Genomic DNA, 17,768 nt, shown 5'->3' on the forward strand with positions numbered 1-17,768 from the left:
TAGTTAATGATGTGAGTTTGGTACAATAGTGCAAGAATATTCTCAAGGCATCATAGAGAAAAACTTCATGAAACCCGAGTAAACTCATTGGTTTCAGTACTGTATTACATATTTGCTTTCATTTTGTGTCCATACTGTATGCTGAATTGGATACAAAATTGGCTTGAAGGCAGGGGGTGGTGGTAGAGGATTGTTTTTTGGACTGGAGGCCTGTGACCAGCAGTGTGCCACAAGGATCGGTGCTGGATCCACTGCTTTTTGTCATTCATATAAATGATTTGGATGTGAATATAGGAAGCATGGTTAGTAAGTTTGCAGATGACACCAAAATAGGTGTAGTGGACAGTGAAGAAGATTACCTCAGAGTACAACTTGATCAGATGGGCCAATGGTCCAAGGAGTGGCAGATGGAGTTTAATTTAGATGAATGTGTGGTGTTACATTTTGGAATGGCAACCCATGGCAGGACATATACAGTTAATGGTAGGGCCCTTGTGAGTTTTTGCTGAACAGATTCATGGGAGCGCAAGTGCCTAGGGTGGTGAAGAAGGCTTGCGTTCATTGGTTAGAACATTGAGTATAGGAGTTGGGACATCATGTTGCACCTGTACAGGACATTGGTGAGGCTCACAATTCTGGTCATCCTTCAGTAGGAATGATATTGTTAAACTTGAGAGGGTACAGAAAAGATTTACAATGCTGTTGCTGGGACTGAAGGGGTTTGAGTTAGAGTTATCGGGAGAGGCCGAATAGGCTGGAACTTTTTCCTCTCCTAGTGCATTGGAGACCTTTTGGAGGTTTATAAAATAAAGTGGAGAATACTTAGAGTAAATAGCAAAGGTTTTTCTTCAATGGTGGTGAAATCCAAAACTATAGGGCACAGGTTTATGGTGAGCGGGGCAAGATTTAAAAAGGACTTGAGGGATAGCTTTCTCACACAGAGGGTGGTGTGTGTATGGAACAAGTTGCCAGCGGAAGTGGTGGAGGCTGGAACAATTACAATATTTAAAAGGCATCTGGATGGGTATATGAATAGGAAGGGATTAGAGGAGTATGAGCCAAATGCTGGCAATGAGCTGAGGTTAGATTGGGATATCTAGTTGGTTCTGGATGAGTTGGACTGAAGGGTCTGTTTCTGTGCAGGGTGACTTTATGACTATGTTGCCTTCCACCTGCAGGTCATCTTTACACCAGTAGATTCATTGTCTCTCTCCTCTGTCTTCACATGCATGGCTCTTGTATCTTAACTTATTCTTGTTGGTTGTACTGCGTCTCAGTCATGGGTCACTGTGTCACATCAATCAGTGCTTCTTATTATCCAAGAAAATTACTAGTAATCCATTTACAGTTGCTGCACATTCCAAAAAATAAATTTGAAAATCTCTTAATATTTCAAAGGTAATATAAATTTTCCTTACTATTGCTGCTTTTGGATTAAAGGTTGTCACAGTGATCAATTATTTTATATTTTTGATAAGTGCTTCAGTTCTAGAAGTACTGGAACAACTTGGCAAGGGTCACAACTAGTTCCATAGCACAGTCTTTTGACTTCAATGTTTAGAACTACTGCCTGTTGTTTTTCAAACCCATGGCTTTTGCTGAACCCATTGACCAAATCTTTGCTGAATATCTACTTGTATGGCTGAATTTAAAATCAAATGTCATCTGATGTCAATTCAGTAATGTACTTTGGTATGTCTTACTTCCTTAAAAAGGCTTGATAAATGCAAATTGTTGATAGCTGCAGGCAGAACTCAATTCATGAAAATGGATCAAAGGAAGGTGTCACTTATGGCCCCATAAGCTATACACCAGATTCAGTTTCCATTCAGGCCCAGGAAAGGAAATTGCTGGCAGACCATTTCCAGGTCTTTGGTATTGCTATCAACACAGCTCTTGGCCTTGGTATTATCAAACATGGCTCCAGGCCTTAGTGATTGCTGTCAGTGTGGCTCTGGGCCTTGGGGGTTACTATCAGCTCATATCTGCCATGGGGTGGTGATAGAGAGTGAATGAAGTGGAGGCTGTAAGGGATTTGTCAGGAGTGGAAAGGAGGATGCTGCAAATGGTGTGGGGTGGAGGAGGATAAAGAGGGTGGGAGATGTGAGAGGTTGCACAGTTATAACGTAAAAGCTGAAAAGGAGAAAGGAAGAGGCTGCAAATTGGGGAAGGATGAGGCTGGAAAGCAAGCGACAAAGGAGGCTGCAAATGTGGGCAGAGGAGGCTTGAGATGCATGGGGATAGGAAGGAGACTGCAAGATGTCTCAGATGGGAAGGGGAATGAAGCTGAAATGGGTAGGTGATGAATAAGATTGTAAAGGAGAGAGAGCATTTTTAAAACTGTCAACAATGAAATGTTCAATTAACTGGAAAACTTGAAATCACAGAGGTAGTGAATTTCTTTAAATTAATGGAAAATATCTAGCTTAAGGCTGCATGAATTTAGGTTCAACTCTTTGGGGAGACATGTAATGGATGTTATTGTAGTCAACACTTAAGATTGTTACATTTAAATCTGTGATTTAAATCTAAGATGTAGTAAATGTGGCAGTAACTGCCTTGTTAACATTCTAGCTTTGTATATCTGCAATGGAAACACATTAGCTGTTTCTTCACCAGTTTGTAGAAGATGTGTTCAAAGTGATTGGTTTTCTCATGCATAGGAGTGTCTGCTACTTATTAAAAATGACATTTCTGTTTCTAAATTATTGCTATTGTCTTGTTTTATTTTAAATGCTATGGCATCTAAGAAATTAATGCTTCCCATGTGTGGTTTTAAGTTTAATGAAAGGTTGATTTTTTTAAAAAAAGTAACCTACATAATTTATAAAGTAACCATTGATAAAATCCCAAGAGTCAAAAAAGATGTTGACATAGGGCCAGAATCAAGGAAGTGGAGCTTCTCTTTGAAAGAACCAAAGCAGATTTGATTGGATAATTGGTCTCCTTCTGTCCAGCACTATCCTGTTCAACACAAAATTGCAAAGGTATCCAACAGAAGTTGAGGGTTAAAATGGACAGGGCAGGGATGGCAAAGAGCTTGGAAACAGAGAAGCACCGGGGTCAATACATGTCTCCATGGTCCTGGTTTCCAATAAATACAGATTGTAGCAGTATGTCCCATATGCATAGCTATTATCTCTCTGATTTAATTTGGATTACCACCAGTACAGGTTTATCTTGTTGAAAGCTTTTCCATAATCCACAATTAGCTACATAATTCTTCATGGTAGACTTTCCTTTTTTCACTAACACTTAATTAACTACAGTTGCTCATCTGGTCCCGTAATGCTCACGAAGGGTGAAGTGATGACACCTGATTTAGTGGAAAACAGACCCTTCTAGAAATTGTAATGGTATTTGAAGTGAAGGCAACAAGAGAAATTGATTCAATAAAAATAGAAATAGGCTAGAACTTTCCTGAAAAGCAAGCAATATCCGGGTGAAGAGGAACAGTTAGTGTTTCATGTCGAAATGACCTTTCATCAAAACAGCTCTAATGAGAGAGAGATATGATCCCAGCTGATGGTAATACCCGACAAGTCAAATTCTAGAGTGCGATCTAACTTGATCGACCATAATTTTGGTTATCATCTTGTTCAGACACTGAATATGGCACTGAACATATTCACAAGAGGCTGCCAATGTACTTTTAACAAAAGAAAATTAATCTTATTATACACAAAACAATTTTACACTATATAAGAAATATTTGAAATGGTCTTATTACAAATATGAAAAATAAATATTCAATCCATTTATAGTCAACAATAATGTTTCAAATAATGAAATCCCATTTTAATGATCCTTGTATCATTGGCACTACTGTTCTTGGCTTTGTTTCAGCAAATTTTAGCTTTCAAGTGATGTTATCTTCTTTATCTAATATTGCTTCAGGAGACAGATCACTTATTTCTTTAGATCGATTCCTTAAACTCCTCTTCCACTGCCTTCTGTTTCTGGAGATTCTCTTTCTGACAATAAACAAGTCAAGAATATTTTTCTCCATTACTGACTGTTCAAGAGACTGCTAGATTTTACTGTTACTTGTTCAAGTCACTTCTCCCTGAATGACTTGTTTTCAATGCAAGAAACCCGCACGTTCACTTATCTTCTAGATGGTTCCATCTTTCTTAAAGGAATCTGTTTCTGTCTCTTCTCTGTTTCACAGGATAGACAAGAACTTATCTCCCTTTATTCTTTACTTGTTTTTTAAAGCACCAGACTCTTCAGTTCCTGGATTCTAACAAATATCCAGATATCCTAGTACCACTCATAGAATTCAAAGTGAAACAAAGTTCCCCCATTTCTCAATCTACACATTATAAAAATACACATCTAACTTATATATGATTCTGAGCATGTTAGAGAGACAAGTTTCAAATAATACCAGATTATGAACATTCATCACAAAAGGATAACTTGACCTGAAATATTAACTGTGTTTCTCTCCACATGGGCTGCTGGACCAGCTATTTCCAACATTTTTGCTTTAGATTTACAGTATTGTGCTTTTAGAAGACAATAGATCAACTTGTGTAAGATGTACATGAAGGTGGAATGGCTAGAAGACTTTGAAAAACACAATGGTCCCATTGGAATAAAAGGGGAAGACCACAAAATAAGATAAACCTCATTCCGTAATTGTGGCTACATGTCCTAAGGTAATATTAATTATTCTAGCAAATAAGTTATAAACTGTTACATGGGCTGAGGTACAAAAGTGGGCGAAAGTGAGGACTGCAGATGCTAGAGATTAGAATCAAGATTAGACTGGTGCTGGAAATGACAGCAGGTCAGGCAGCATCCGAGGAGCAGGCAGAGTGGCCCAGAATTGTAGTAAGCAGTTGCAGAAATCAATACCCTATTAACCCAGCAATCCAGCGTCCTTTTCACAAACGGACCCAATGATACTCTGATAATTCAGGGACGTATTATTAGGGAGAAAAAAAAGGTTGACAAATACTGTATTTAATCACATTCCCCTTCGTAAATACTATGTGAGAAACTTACTAACGAGGGTTTTGACTGGAAGGTTTGGTTTGTTGCCGAATTACTGGGACTGGAGGCTGGAGAAAGAGACAGAGCAGCCAGCAGGAGGCGCGGGTGTGTGAAGTGACAAGTCGGTACCAAGCGCTCGGCCGCCGGGGGCTGAGACGGTGGGAAAAGCAACAAGAGCAGACAGTCAGGTCAGTCACTGCTTCTCTCAATCCTCTTCGAGATTGAGCCATTAATGATTAAAGCCAAGGCGCTCACCGCCCTAGCAGGAGGAGGGACATGTATTGTTAGTAACGATAATAAACAGGAAAGCAGGTTGGAATGCTTTTTGACTCTCCTCTCACTCCCTCTCTGTATTTGTTTGAATGGAGCTCTGCGCATTACCCCCCGTCTGCCCCGCTTTGCCGGTGAATTCTAGTCTCTGTAGTTCCAGTTTGCAGCTGGGGCCCACTTTCTCCTTTATGATCACTAGTTGCCGACAAGTCCCAGTGGAAGATGCCGAGCCCTGTGTGTGTGTGTATTTCTCTCTCCCTCTCTTTCTCAGTGTATGATCTGGCGTTACAGCAATGTTGGAGCTGGTTCCTGGGCTTTAAAGACAGCGGGCCCGAGGTTAGCGGCGTGGCTCTGACATACAACTGGGGTCAAGCCGCCTCGCAAATTTGATGGTGTTTTTTTAAAAAAGACTGTTCTACGTGAATGCTGCCTCAGCAGAAGAGAAATGGCATCTCTCTCTCTCTCACACACACATACACGAACGTATGAGCAGCCCACACAGCAAAATGGTGCAGAAATAACGGCGAGAGGGGCTGAGCAGCCGAGGTTGGAGCCTAGCTCTCCCGAGCCCAGTGCACTCCCGCCCCGGCGAGCTGTCTGACCGGGTGACCGGGCCAGCCCGGTCAGTGGAAACACAGCAGCACAGCTTTGGCTTCACTTGAATTTGTGCCAGCCTCTTTCAGACCAATTTGGAAGCTTCATGCTGCTCCGTCAGTTTCTCTTTTGTGCAACAGCGGCCTTCGCCTCGCTAGAGTTCGACAGCATGATAGTATCTGCTCGACACTGAAACGGCAGCCCCCCCAACATTTCCCCCAAACACACGGAAGCGCGACAGTTATTTTGAAAACATTATTTCCCAAAAGAATTGTAAACTTCAGCAACTTGCAACGCCGTAAAAGACAAGTGCAAACTGTAGTCAGATGTTGCAGGAGCCAGGAAACATTTATTGCTTGTTCAGAGTGTTTTGAAAACCAGGTTGGCTTTTCTAAGTAGATCTGTAAACTTAACACTGACCTGCTTCAAATAGACCCTTTTTGTTCCCTTTCATTGAGAAACAAGCTCACTGTTTTCTTTCCAAAAATAACACCCTGGTTCCTCAAATACAGCCACTCCAGCTTGTAAGGACAGATGTAATGACTTATTGTCACTTTTAAACACACTTCAATTGTATTTGAAGGTAATATGATGAGGGTAATAAGAAGGATCTCTCACGTTGGGCGTCATAGATGTTTGTACTTTGTTTTGGTCACTTGATCGCCTCCCGCTCCCCCCCCATCTTAATTGCTCCACCATTACTAACTTTGCCTTTCAGCTGCTTCTGGCATAACCTTTGCATTTCCCTTTGTCATTCTTTCCTCCTTTTAAAGGAGTCTTATCAGTTTGACCCAAGATTTTGGCTGTTTGCCCTAATATTGTACTGTGTTCAGTTCATAAGGCTCATGTGAAGTACCTTGGGATGTTTTATTACATTAAAGGAATTGTGTAAAATTTCAGTGTCATTCCAGGTGGTGTAGGTCACCACAGTCTCCTACACTGTCTGGTTATAGTAACAGTTGACACTTTCAATGTTTTGATTAAGGCAATCTCTAATGTTGTCACAAACCTACAGCTCATGGATGTATGAGGTATTGATGTGCATAGCACCAATTCTATTCACATTGTCCTGTTGATAAGGATTATTTGTACTGGGTATATTTAATTTGGAGTCAAAATTAGAGTGGTGCTGGAAAAAACACAGCAGGTCAGGCAGCATCCGAGGAGCAGATTTTCCTGTGCTTTTCCAGCACCACTTGAATCTTAACTCTCATCTCCAGCATCTGCAGTCCTCACTTTTGCCATATTTAATTTGGATGTGAATGATGAAGTTGACTCCAGTTAACTTCTTTCTGTGTTTGAAGGGAAGCCTTTACTCAGAGAATTTTCTACTTGACACCAGCCAGCTGGTATTCTTGAGATCCTGGCTGTGTCAGAACAACCCACACTGGACAAGTGGGTACTCAATGCCCAGGTGAACTACCTTTCACTCCTTGCTTATCATTTCAATTTGGATATGGAGTTAACTAACAACATTTTGTTCAGGAGTGCTTTTTTTTTGTCAAAAGTGACAGGATTCTGTTTGTGAGAGAATTTTAGTTAGTACAGAGCTGAATAACACACCTTTTTACTGTGCTGCTACAGGAAATCAAATAGTGACAGAAAATGTGAGAAACAGTCTTCTGGTATGTGGAGAGAGGAGCTGTTAACATTTCAGGTCTGTGGACATGTGTTCATAGAAATAGATTATGTAATCATTACATCATTGTTCTTTTTACATATTGCTTTCTGAAGAAAGGCTAGACAGGCTAGGCCTGTATCTTCTAGAGTTTACCAGGGTCAGAGATGACTTAACTGAAGAATATAAGATTCTGAGAGGTCTTGACTGGGTGGATGTTTCTTTTTGTCGGAAAATCTATATTGGGGTAATTTTTAAAAAAAGTGATTGCCCATTTCTTTTGTTCTCTTGAGGGTTGTGAGCATTTGGAATTCCCTTCCTCAAAAAGCAATGGATGCAGAATGTTTAAATATTCAAGGTTTGTGTAAAGACTTATAGCTCAGATGCTGGTTGTCATTGTTGTGGGTATGTTTACCGAGCTGGGAAGTTGATTTGCAGACCTTGTCTAGGTGACACCTTCAGTGCTTTGGAACCTCCTGTGAAGTGCCGCTGTACTGTGTCTTCTGGAATTTATTTGGTTCTGTTTCTGCTGCTTCCAGTTGCCAGTTCCAGTTGTTCATTGTAGTGGTTGGTATATTGGGTCTAGTACCATGGATGAGTGCCATGCTTCTCGCAATTCTCTGGCTGTCCTCTGTTTAGCTTGTCCTATGATCGTTGAATTGTCCCAGCTGAATTTTTGGTACCTGTCATCTGTGTGTATGGCTACCAGGGACAGCTGATCGTGGCATTTTGTGGTTATTTGTCAGTCTGTTTGCCGTTTTTTAGTGTTTTCTGCAGTCTTTGCATGGAATCTTGTAGATTTTGTTAGTCTTGCACATGGTGGGTATCGGGTCTTTTATCCTGGTGAGTTGTTGTCTGAACATGGCTGTCGGTTTCTGGACTACCATGAATCCCAGTGGTTGGAGAAGTCTGGCTGTCAGTTCAGAGCCACTAAATGCCACGACCACAGATGATAGGGACCACACATTCGACTGGGACAACACAACAGTACCTTTCTTTAGTCAGTTTTCAGGAATTGGATTTTCTCTGCTCCTAACAAAGAAATGTATCTCTGAAGCATCTTTGAAGTAACTGGGTACAAGACACTTTGCCGAAATGTCAGACAAATTGGCACCAAACCAGGCTCAAGGGGGTATTATGACAAGCTTGGTTTTAAAAAAAAGGAGTTGTTATGAATATCTAAAAATAGAGAGATTTCTGAAAAGAAATTCAGAGCTTAAGGCCGAGGCAGTGGTTGAACAAGACATTTGAGATTACAGAACAGACCAGCATTGGAGGAATGTAGAAATAGGAATGCAGACAGAGGGGTCCATGGAGGGATTGAGTAGAGGGATTGTGTAGCAAGGTGTGTGATCTCTCAGTTTTATAAGTATAGTTTTCAGGGTTTGGATTTCCGAATAATACGTATGTGTGTTGGTATGGTCGCGAAGGTTTTGTTTTAAATGGTACAAAGTCCTTCTGGAGCAGTGATCTAAACCAGAATGTGTCAGAGAGTACATGACTGTGAACCCCTGAAATGTTAATGGAACAAGATATTTGTACAATAGGATTTATGATAAGTTAAGTAAGCATGGAAAGCTACAAGCTTGATTCAATTCAGAATAATTGAGGATTGATTTTAGTTCAGCAAACCCAAAGATGTAAGGTTCCCATGGTAGTTTAGAGGATACCTGACTTGGGTCAAAGCAAGTGTAGTTTCTGTTCTAGAAAGGAATCTTTCACAGAGGGTCAGGGATTCAATTGCCTGAATAGAAGTTTAGGTTGTGCAGCTTAGAAACCTTGAGTTTGATTTTAAAAAGGCAGGTTATTAGAAGCTGAGAAAATTTAAACTTTCAGTTTTGTGAGTATTCATGGAAAAATCCTTTTTACAACTACGTGGAAAGTGCTGTGAGAATGTGAGGTGGGTACTGGGAATGAAGGAGAAGTGGACTAGGATATCTTGGAGGGAATGGTCCAAGGGAGGGGAAAGGAGTATGTGTCTGGTGGTGACAGCATCCTGTTGGATATGACAGGAATGGTGGCTTATGATCCTTGGGACGTGGAGCCTGGTGAGATGATAAGTAAGGACCAGGGAGATCCTAGTTGTAATTGTGGGAAAGAAGGGAAGAGGTGAGGGCAGAATTGTGGGAGATTGTTTGTGTAAATCACTGAATTGTGAACAATTTTGTCACAGCTGTTCTGAGCACTTCCAAAATTCCCTTTCCCAGAACAGGTGCACGTGTGCTTGTTGGTACTAGTCCCCAGTGTAATTGATGGAACCCAAGTTCTGACCTGCAGGTCTTAATGATTTAAAATTAATTTGAGTCACACTTATGCACCTGTTTTACGTGATCTGGCATGATTGGGTCCTTGCCTATGAATCTGTGTTCAGGTGAGTTTACAACAAATTGAGTTTAAACCAATTGCCAAGTTTATTTTGAGTTGCTTTTGTGATCTACAGTGCTGTTGATAATCAGAGGCTCAGGGACAAACAGCCTGGCTTTTGAGATCTAACTTGCAGGTTACTTTTAAACCAACCTGAAAAATGTGCAGTTCAGGGCAAGCTACAGGAAGTGATCAAAACCATTTCTGGTTTCCATCCGCTGAACAGTTTAAATAAGAAACAAGTGCAGGAAATAATGTGCAAGTGAAGATTCATTAATTTTAGATGTAGAGCTTGGAGCTGTGCACTTTAAAGTCCTTTTGTAGGACTCTGCGATTACTGAAGGAGAATGGCATTTTGAGAAAAGTTTGGTCACGTTTAATGAAATAAGCAATTAGAGAGGAGAAAGAAAACAATTATCAGTTTAGTGCTGAGAGCTACAGATGGTTGTGATGGTTCTGTGAGATGTGCTGTGGTATAAATGGTTCTCTTCAGCTTTTAGTCACTTGCAAAATGAGTTTTAAATATTGTGGATCCTTTCCAGGAACTAGAATTTGAGATATTTTCCATTCTAATTCAGTTACATGCTTCCCCAAGCCCCGAGAGAGGATGGGATAATCAGGTCAAGCGGTCACATTACTAATCCTTGTCATGTCAAAGTGGATGTGCCAGTTTCAGACAGGCTCAATTTCCATAAAGAACCTGTTCCAACAATTTTCACTTGACATGACTGAGTAGGCTATGAAAGTTTGTTTCCAGCAAATGCGTGGTGTTACATTTTGCATCATTGTACTCCACTCCCAAAGCAAACACGTTTTACAAAATGTAAGCATACAGTATATTTCATTCCTGCATGGTGCTCTCCACTTGTGAAAGTCTCTTCACTCATTGTTCATATCTTGGTCCTCTTTAAATCATTCTCATCCAATAGGTAGGTAAGTAACAAAGTAGGCAGAGAATAACTCAGTGTCTGTACACGGACAGGAGCAGGAAATTTGTCCCTTCTGTGGTGTAACATGACCTGTGCTTAGTTAAGTTTCAAAAAAGAGCCAGCACTCGGAATTAGTCTTTTACAGTAATCGTTCAAAACTGTCAATGCCTTCAAGCGTTTTGAAGTTTCAGAATATGTAACAAACTTGTGAAATTAAACAGCGAGCAGGTTATCTCTTTGTGTGACAGTCACATGAGATGGGACTAGATTCTGACTACATTAACTATAAAATGAATGAATTAATTTTTTTTGTGATTTTTCGTTTGTCTGTCCATTGCACTCCTGACTTGTGCCTTGTGGATGTTGGGCAGTCAGAAGATGCATTACCTCTCTCAGAATTCCTATCTTCCAACCTGTTGTTATTATCCACAGCATTTATGCAGTTAAGATGTTGGTGAATGCTAACTGCCAGAATGCTGACAGTAGGAGAGTTCAGTGACTGACAGTAATTGAATGTCTGCCTGCTACTTCTATGTTATGTATGTACTTGCCATTTATCAACCCCAGCTTAAAGATTGTCCAGATCTTACTTGCCATTTATCAACCCCAGCTTAAAGATTGTCCAGATCTTATTTTGTGAGGGAGTAAGGCTTCAATATCTGAGTTGCAAACTGTAGCAAACACTTTAGTGTCAATAACTTATACAGACACATGCATTAGGAGCCTGCTCCACCATTTAGTAAGATTATGGTTGGTCTGTTTGTGTTCTGAATTCCATATTTCCATCTATTGCTGATATTTTAATCCCCTTTCCTTACACAAATCTGGCTACCTCTGCCTTAAAAATATTCAATTACCACACTGCCACCTTTTGAGGGAACAATGTTTCAAAGTCTCTTAATTCTCAGAGAGAAAATTTCCCCTCATTTTTGCCCTAACAGAAGCAACCTAATTTCAAAATATCACCCCTTAGTCCCTAGTTCTGGACTCACCCAGAAGAGGAGTTATCCTCACGATGTCTACCTTGCTAAGACCACTGTTGTACACTTCAATCCATTCCCCCCTCACTTTTCTAAACTCCAAATAAAAAGGCCCCGACTGTCTAATCTTTCTTCATAAGATCATCTGTCCATTTTCAGTTATTAATTTAGTAAATCTCATCTGAACTGCCCACATTGCACTAATATCCTTTTCTAAAGAAGAAGATCAAAACTCAACAAAGTATTTGATTTGTGAAACCACATCTCAAAGCGCTGGACAACTGAACCATAATCTCCTTACTTTTATGTGCAATCCGTCTCATGACAAAGTATCGCATTCCATTCACAAACAAAAACTGAAGTTGTTGGAAAAGCTCAGCAGGCCTGGCAGTATCTTTGAAGAGAAATCAGAGTTAACGTTTCAGGTCCAGTCACCTTTCCTCAGAATTGGACCCGAAACTTTACCTCTGATTTCTCTTCACAGATGCTGCCAGACCTGCTGAGCTTGTACAGAAATTTCTGGGTTTTATTTCCTGATTTATAGCATCTGCAGGTCTTTTGATTTTTATATAGCACTCCGTTGTTGTCTTAATCATTTGCTGTCCTTTGCATATTTTTTGCATTAGAAGGTCTGTATTCGTCTGCACCATTCAAATTCTGCAGTTCACCATTTAAATAAAAGTCTGCTTTTTAGTCCTTCTGCAAAAGTGTACAACTTGAACTTTCCTACATTATACTCTCAACTGTCAGATTTTTGCCTGCTCATAGCCCTATCAGTATCAATCTATATCCTTGTTACATCATTTTCCTAACCTATTTTTCTATTTTTGTGTCAGTTGCAGATTTCGCCCCCCTCCTCAGTCTTTAATATCAACTTTCAGAAGTTGAGGATCTAGCACAGACTGCTGCCAATATGAAAAGACCCAGTTATATATACTTTCTGGTTGCTTCTAGCCAGCCAAGTTTACAACATCCTTTGAAACAACCGGTTCAGACATATTTTGACACACCTCTGGGTAGATAGATTTGAAACCCATATCTTCTGTCCCAGAGGTTGGGATATTACCACTCCACCATATGACCCTTCATTATATCCATGTTACTATGTTGCTTCTTACACAAGGAGTTCCTATAAAAGCACACTACTGTGGATGCTGGAAATCTGAATCAAACCCTGAAAATATTGATATGACTCTTTTTTTGGGGGGAACAGGAATGTTTTCCATATTCCTTCAAAGTATTTTCTGAAGAATTGTACTGGACTTGAAATGTTAACTGTTTTCTCTTCACAGGTTCTACCAGACAATGGGCTTTTACTTAATGCAATAATTTTTCATGTGGAACCTTGTCAAATTCCTTCAGGAAATCCAGGTACATTACAATATTTTTCCCCGGTGCTTGTTATTCCTTTAAACAATTCCAGTAAGTTGGTTAAACACCAATTTCCTTTCATAAAACAATGCTGACTCTTACTGATTACCTTGATTTTTTCCCCCCCAGTGTCCAGTTTTGAACTCCTTAGTGATCAATTCTAACACATTCCTCCATTACAAAACATCAAATCACCTGGCCTACAATTTCCTGCTTTTGGCCTCATTGCTTTCTTGAATAGAATGTTATACTTACTACTTTCCAATCTGATAGAACCATTCCAAATTTTGTGGAAGTTTTGAAAGTTAAGTAATACTTCGACTTCCTCATTAGCCACCTGGTTTAAGGTACGTGGATGAAGTCCATCTGGACCTGGTGACTTGTCAGCCTGCCCCTCCATCAGTTTGCTCTTTCTCTCAGATTCTAATTTTTGTTCTGATATTTTAATGATTCTTCACTATTCTCAGTATATTGACCAATTATCTGACCTTCCAACATTTCTTTGTACAGTTATATGCTTTTTCCTTTAAGCTTAATTTTTTCAGTAAATCATAGATCGCTGGTCCTCACTTTGGATTTTTTTGTATGTGTTGCTGTTCATGATGAAGGTTGCTGCGACCATACTCCTTAAGTGTAGGAAAGTATCAGTCTGCTTGATCAAATGTGGTAGAGGAAAACCATTTCTTGTTTTAACTAGAAGAGGCTGTTGTAGTTACAAAGATATAGAACATAGAACATTGAACAATACAGCACAGAAGAGGCCCTTCGGCCAACGATGTTGTGCCGAACATTTGTCCTAGCTTAAGCACCTATCCATGTACCTATCCAATTGTCTCTTAAAGGTCACCAATGATTCTGACTCTGCCTCTCCCACAGGCAGCGCATTCCATGCCCCCACCACTCTCTGGGTAAAGAACCTACCCCTGACATCCCCCCTATACCTTCCATCCTTCACCTTAAATTTATGTCCCCATGTAACACTGTTGTACCCGGGGAAAAAGTCTCTGACTGTCTACTCTATCTATTCCCCTGATCATCTTATAAACCTCTATCAAGTCACCCCTCATCCTTCGCCGTTCCAATGAGAAAAGGCCTAGCACTCTCAACCTATCCTCGTACGACCTATTCTCCATTCCAGGCAACATCCTGGTAAATCTCCTCTGCACCCTCTCCAAAGCTTCCACATCTTTCCTAAAATGAGGCACCAGAACTGCACACAGTACTCCAAATGTGGCCTTACCAAGGTCCTGTACAGCTGCAACATCACCTCACGACTCTTGAATTCAATCCCTCTGCTAATGAACGCTAATACACCATAGGCTGCCTTACAAGCGCTATCCACCTGAGTGGCAACTTTCAAAGATCTATGAACATAGACCCCAAGATCCCTCTGCTCCTCCACCTTACCAAGAACCCTACCGTTAACCCTGCATTCCGCATTCTTATTTGTCCTTCCAAAATGGACAACCTCACACTTGACAGGGTTGAACTCCATCTGCCACTCCTTAGCCCAGCTCTGCATCATATCTAAGTCCCTTTGTGGCCGACAACAGCCCTCCTCACTGTCCACAACTCCACCAATCTTCGTATCGTCTGCAAATTTACTGACCCACCCTTCGACTCCCTCTTCCAAGTCATTAATAAACATTACAAACAGCAGAGGACCCAGAACTGATCCCTGCGGAACTCCACTTGTAACTGTTATAGTTCATATAGTTGAATGATATAGTTCATTGCATGTAAGCATCAGAGGTTACACTGATATAATAGACATTGTTACAGTGACTTTGAGGAGGACCAGGTGGCAGGTCACACAAGCTTTGTTCTGCCCACAAGTTTACATGACATAATCCTAGTGAGTGGTGCTTATGGCACTCCTCAATATAAATCCTTACAACCCCATATAAAATAAGGACCAGGAATGGTCCAGAGAACTTTGGCCATTGGCCACATGATTTATTTTTGGATTTTTTTAATGTTGGGTTGTTGTTTGTCTAGTCTTTGGAAAAGACTTCCCAATTTCAGTACAAGTTTCCCCTTGTTAGATTATATAGTCAACTGGGCAGGGTGTGCACTTGTTGCTTCCATTGCCCAGGTTGCTGTAATGAGGTGATCTGTTTGGTATTATTTTAAATATACTGTTCTGTAGAGGTTTGGTATGAACGAGTGGCTTGCTGAAACTCAGAGGCCCGTCAATCACTTTGTTGTTGCTCTTTTGTTTCATGTAACCTAGATGGGGTAAGGAATTCTATTTTCCTTCCACAAAGAATATTTTATGTCAACCTAGTGGTTTCATGACCATTGTTACTGAGGGAGCTGTTTATTCTGGAATGAATTCAAATTTCCCCCGTTGCAGTGATTGGATTTGAACATGATCTCCAGAGTTTTTTAAAATTCACTCGAGGAAGGTGGACGTGGCTTGGCTGGGCCAGCATTATATCCCATCCCTAATTGCACTTGAGAAGGTGGTGATGAGCTACCTTCTGAGCTGCTGGATTACTACTCTAGTAACATTGCCACAATCCTGTTATTTCCAATTATGTGCACGCCTCCTCCCTCAACCCCATCCATCTGGGCCCTACCCTCTTAAATTCCAGTCCCTAAACCTGTGTCTCTATTGGAAGACTGCATTTTCTATTTTTCTGTATTTTTGATTGTAGACTGAAATGGGAAAAGGGCAGTTCTAAAATCAAAGGTGAAATGATACCACAGAGGCAGGGATCCCATCACCAAGTCAGCAGTTATTTACATGTAGAAATACCTTGGCATTGATCCAACTCCCTCTAAGCATCAGGAAAGTCTGACACTTTTTTTTATCTTTTTTTAGTGGAGGTAGGCCCCAGGCAGCAGTAGTGGAAGCAGGCCCCAAGTTTAGGTAGGCCCAGGCAGCAGCAGCATTGCTGGGGTGCAGGTGAAGTCCAGGGTCCAGTAGCAGGAGCAGGCTCAGGCTGTAGCAGCAGCAGTGATAGCAACTGCCTGTTCAACTAAGCACAGCTTCAAATGATCAGAAATAGCAGAAAGAAAACCCAGAAAACAATCACAATAAACAATAAAGAAAAACAAAAAAAAATTCAAAAATAAACTCCTCCTCAGTAGGAAGACACCAACGGCAGTAAATAAGACACACTGACTGTGTGGTTCCAGGCTGTTCAGAAGTCTCTCTCTCTCTCTCTCTCTCCCCCCCCCTCTCTCTCTGTCTCCTCTCTCTCTCTCCCCTCCCCTCCCTAAAAAAAATGTGTTTTATGAAAATTTCAACAATAATGGGGCTTGGTTTCTACTGCATTATCCTGGTGAGGCAAAGCATTACTATCTGGTTGATGTCAAGGACAGTTGGATCTCTGGAGTTCAGCTGTTCTGTCCATGTTTGATCACAAATTGAGTGGCTCTAGCAGAAGACAAATTGAGCATATCTGATGTATAGCACAGAAACCATCCCTTTGTTCCAACTGATCCATTTTCCAATAGTTGGATGTTGGATACATGCAGGATTGGCTGAGTTGTTGCATACCCCTTCAGTTGAGTGACCTGTTGATACTCACCATTAAGGTTCAAAAAGAAGATAATAGACCCATATAGGGGCATTATAGGGGTATCTGATGCACAAACAATCCGAGATGTTTTAGAGAAGGGGAAACATGTTCAAAAAGAACAGGGAGGAAATAAAGCCCTGGTGAAAGCTGATTTAATTACAATAATTCTGTTTTTCTGTGTCATTTCTGATACTGATATTGTGCACATCTGTCATTGCACCGCTCTGTGTTTTTCACTTACTACTTGACCATCAGTTTTACCAAAGTGATACCAATGTCTGTCACTGATTTATACTGGTTACTGATCGTTCATTATGCTGCTCCTCCATTTTTCAGGCTATGGTTTTCTCCATTTCTTCCTCAGCAGTTTGTCTGGATAATCCCATTCAAAGTAAGCATCCTTTTTTTTGCTACATCATTTTTCAGCTCAATGGCAGGTAAACCGTTTGTCTTAACCCTTGCCAGTAGTAGTGTGTAGAGCAGAGAACCAGGAATCTCTTGATCCTATTCATGGGCCGTTTATTGAAATCATTGCTATCTGTGTTGTAACTCATTCATCCAACTTTGTTCCGTACCCTTTAATACTCTTCATTAACAAAAAAAAATCTAGCATTGAATTTTTAATAAATACTTTTAAAGATGTATAGTAGCAATTCCTCTGCTTTTTGTAAAAGTAAGTGTCAACATCCTTCATTTAATGCTTTATCCCTGGATATCTGCAGAGGTTGGACACTAGCAATACAGGACTGTTGTTCCTAAAGTGAACAATATGATTAGTAATCTTCCAGATGTGTCTATTCCTGTTTTATTGCTAAGAATAAAAAAAACTTGCTTAATATTGCCCCTTAATGATGGTATATGTGCCCTTGCTGGCTCACCCAAATTTATTGCAAATCCCTAATTGCCCTGTAGAAGACGATGGTGACCTGCCTTCTTGAACCACTTGAATCTTTGCAGCGTGGGCACACCCACAGTGCTATTATAAAGAGATCTTGACCTAGCAAAGGTGGAGGAATAGGAATTAGAGTTTCAAGTCTGGGTGGTGTTTGGCTTGGAAGAGGACTTCGTGGTGTTCTCAAGTATCTTCTAGATGGTAGAGGTCTCTGTTGGA

General features: G+C 40.6%; 1 protein-coding gene across 9 annotated transcripts in view; it reads left to right on the top strand.

The window, feature by feature from the left end:
* The first annotated feature begins 5,103 nt into the window (after positions 1-5,103).
* Positions 5,104-17,768, top strand: part of elmo1 (engulfment and cell motility 1 (ced-12 homolog, C. elegans)) — a 281,631-nt gene continuing 268,966 nt past the window's right edge. For 3 of the 9 annotated variants that reach the window (XM_072560693.1, XM_072560705.1, XM_072560702.1), the window contains exons 1-2: positions 5,112-5,189; positions 13,049-13,127. The gene's annotated coding sequence lies outside the window, so the exon portion shown is untranslated. Of the gene's footprint in view, positions 5,314-13,048; positions 13,128-16,993; positions 17,049-17,768 lie in introns of all 9 variants that reach the window. The other 6 variants (XM_072560701.1, XM_072560704.1, XM_072560695.1 and 3 more) reach the window with 5 other exon arrangements.

The sequence above is a fragment of the Chiloscyllium punctatum genome, chromosome 41, assembly GCF_047496795.1.
Source record: "Chiloscyllium punctatum isolate Juve2018m chromosome 41, sChiPun1.3, whole genome shotgun sequence".
Classification (NCBI taxonomy): Eukaryota; Metazoa; Chordata; class Chondrichthyes; order Orectolobiformes; family Hemiscylliidae; genus Chiloscyllium; species Chiloscyllium punctatum.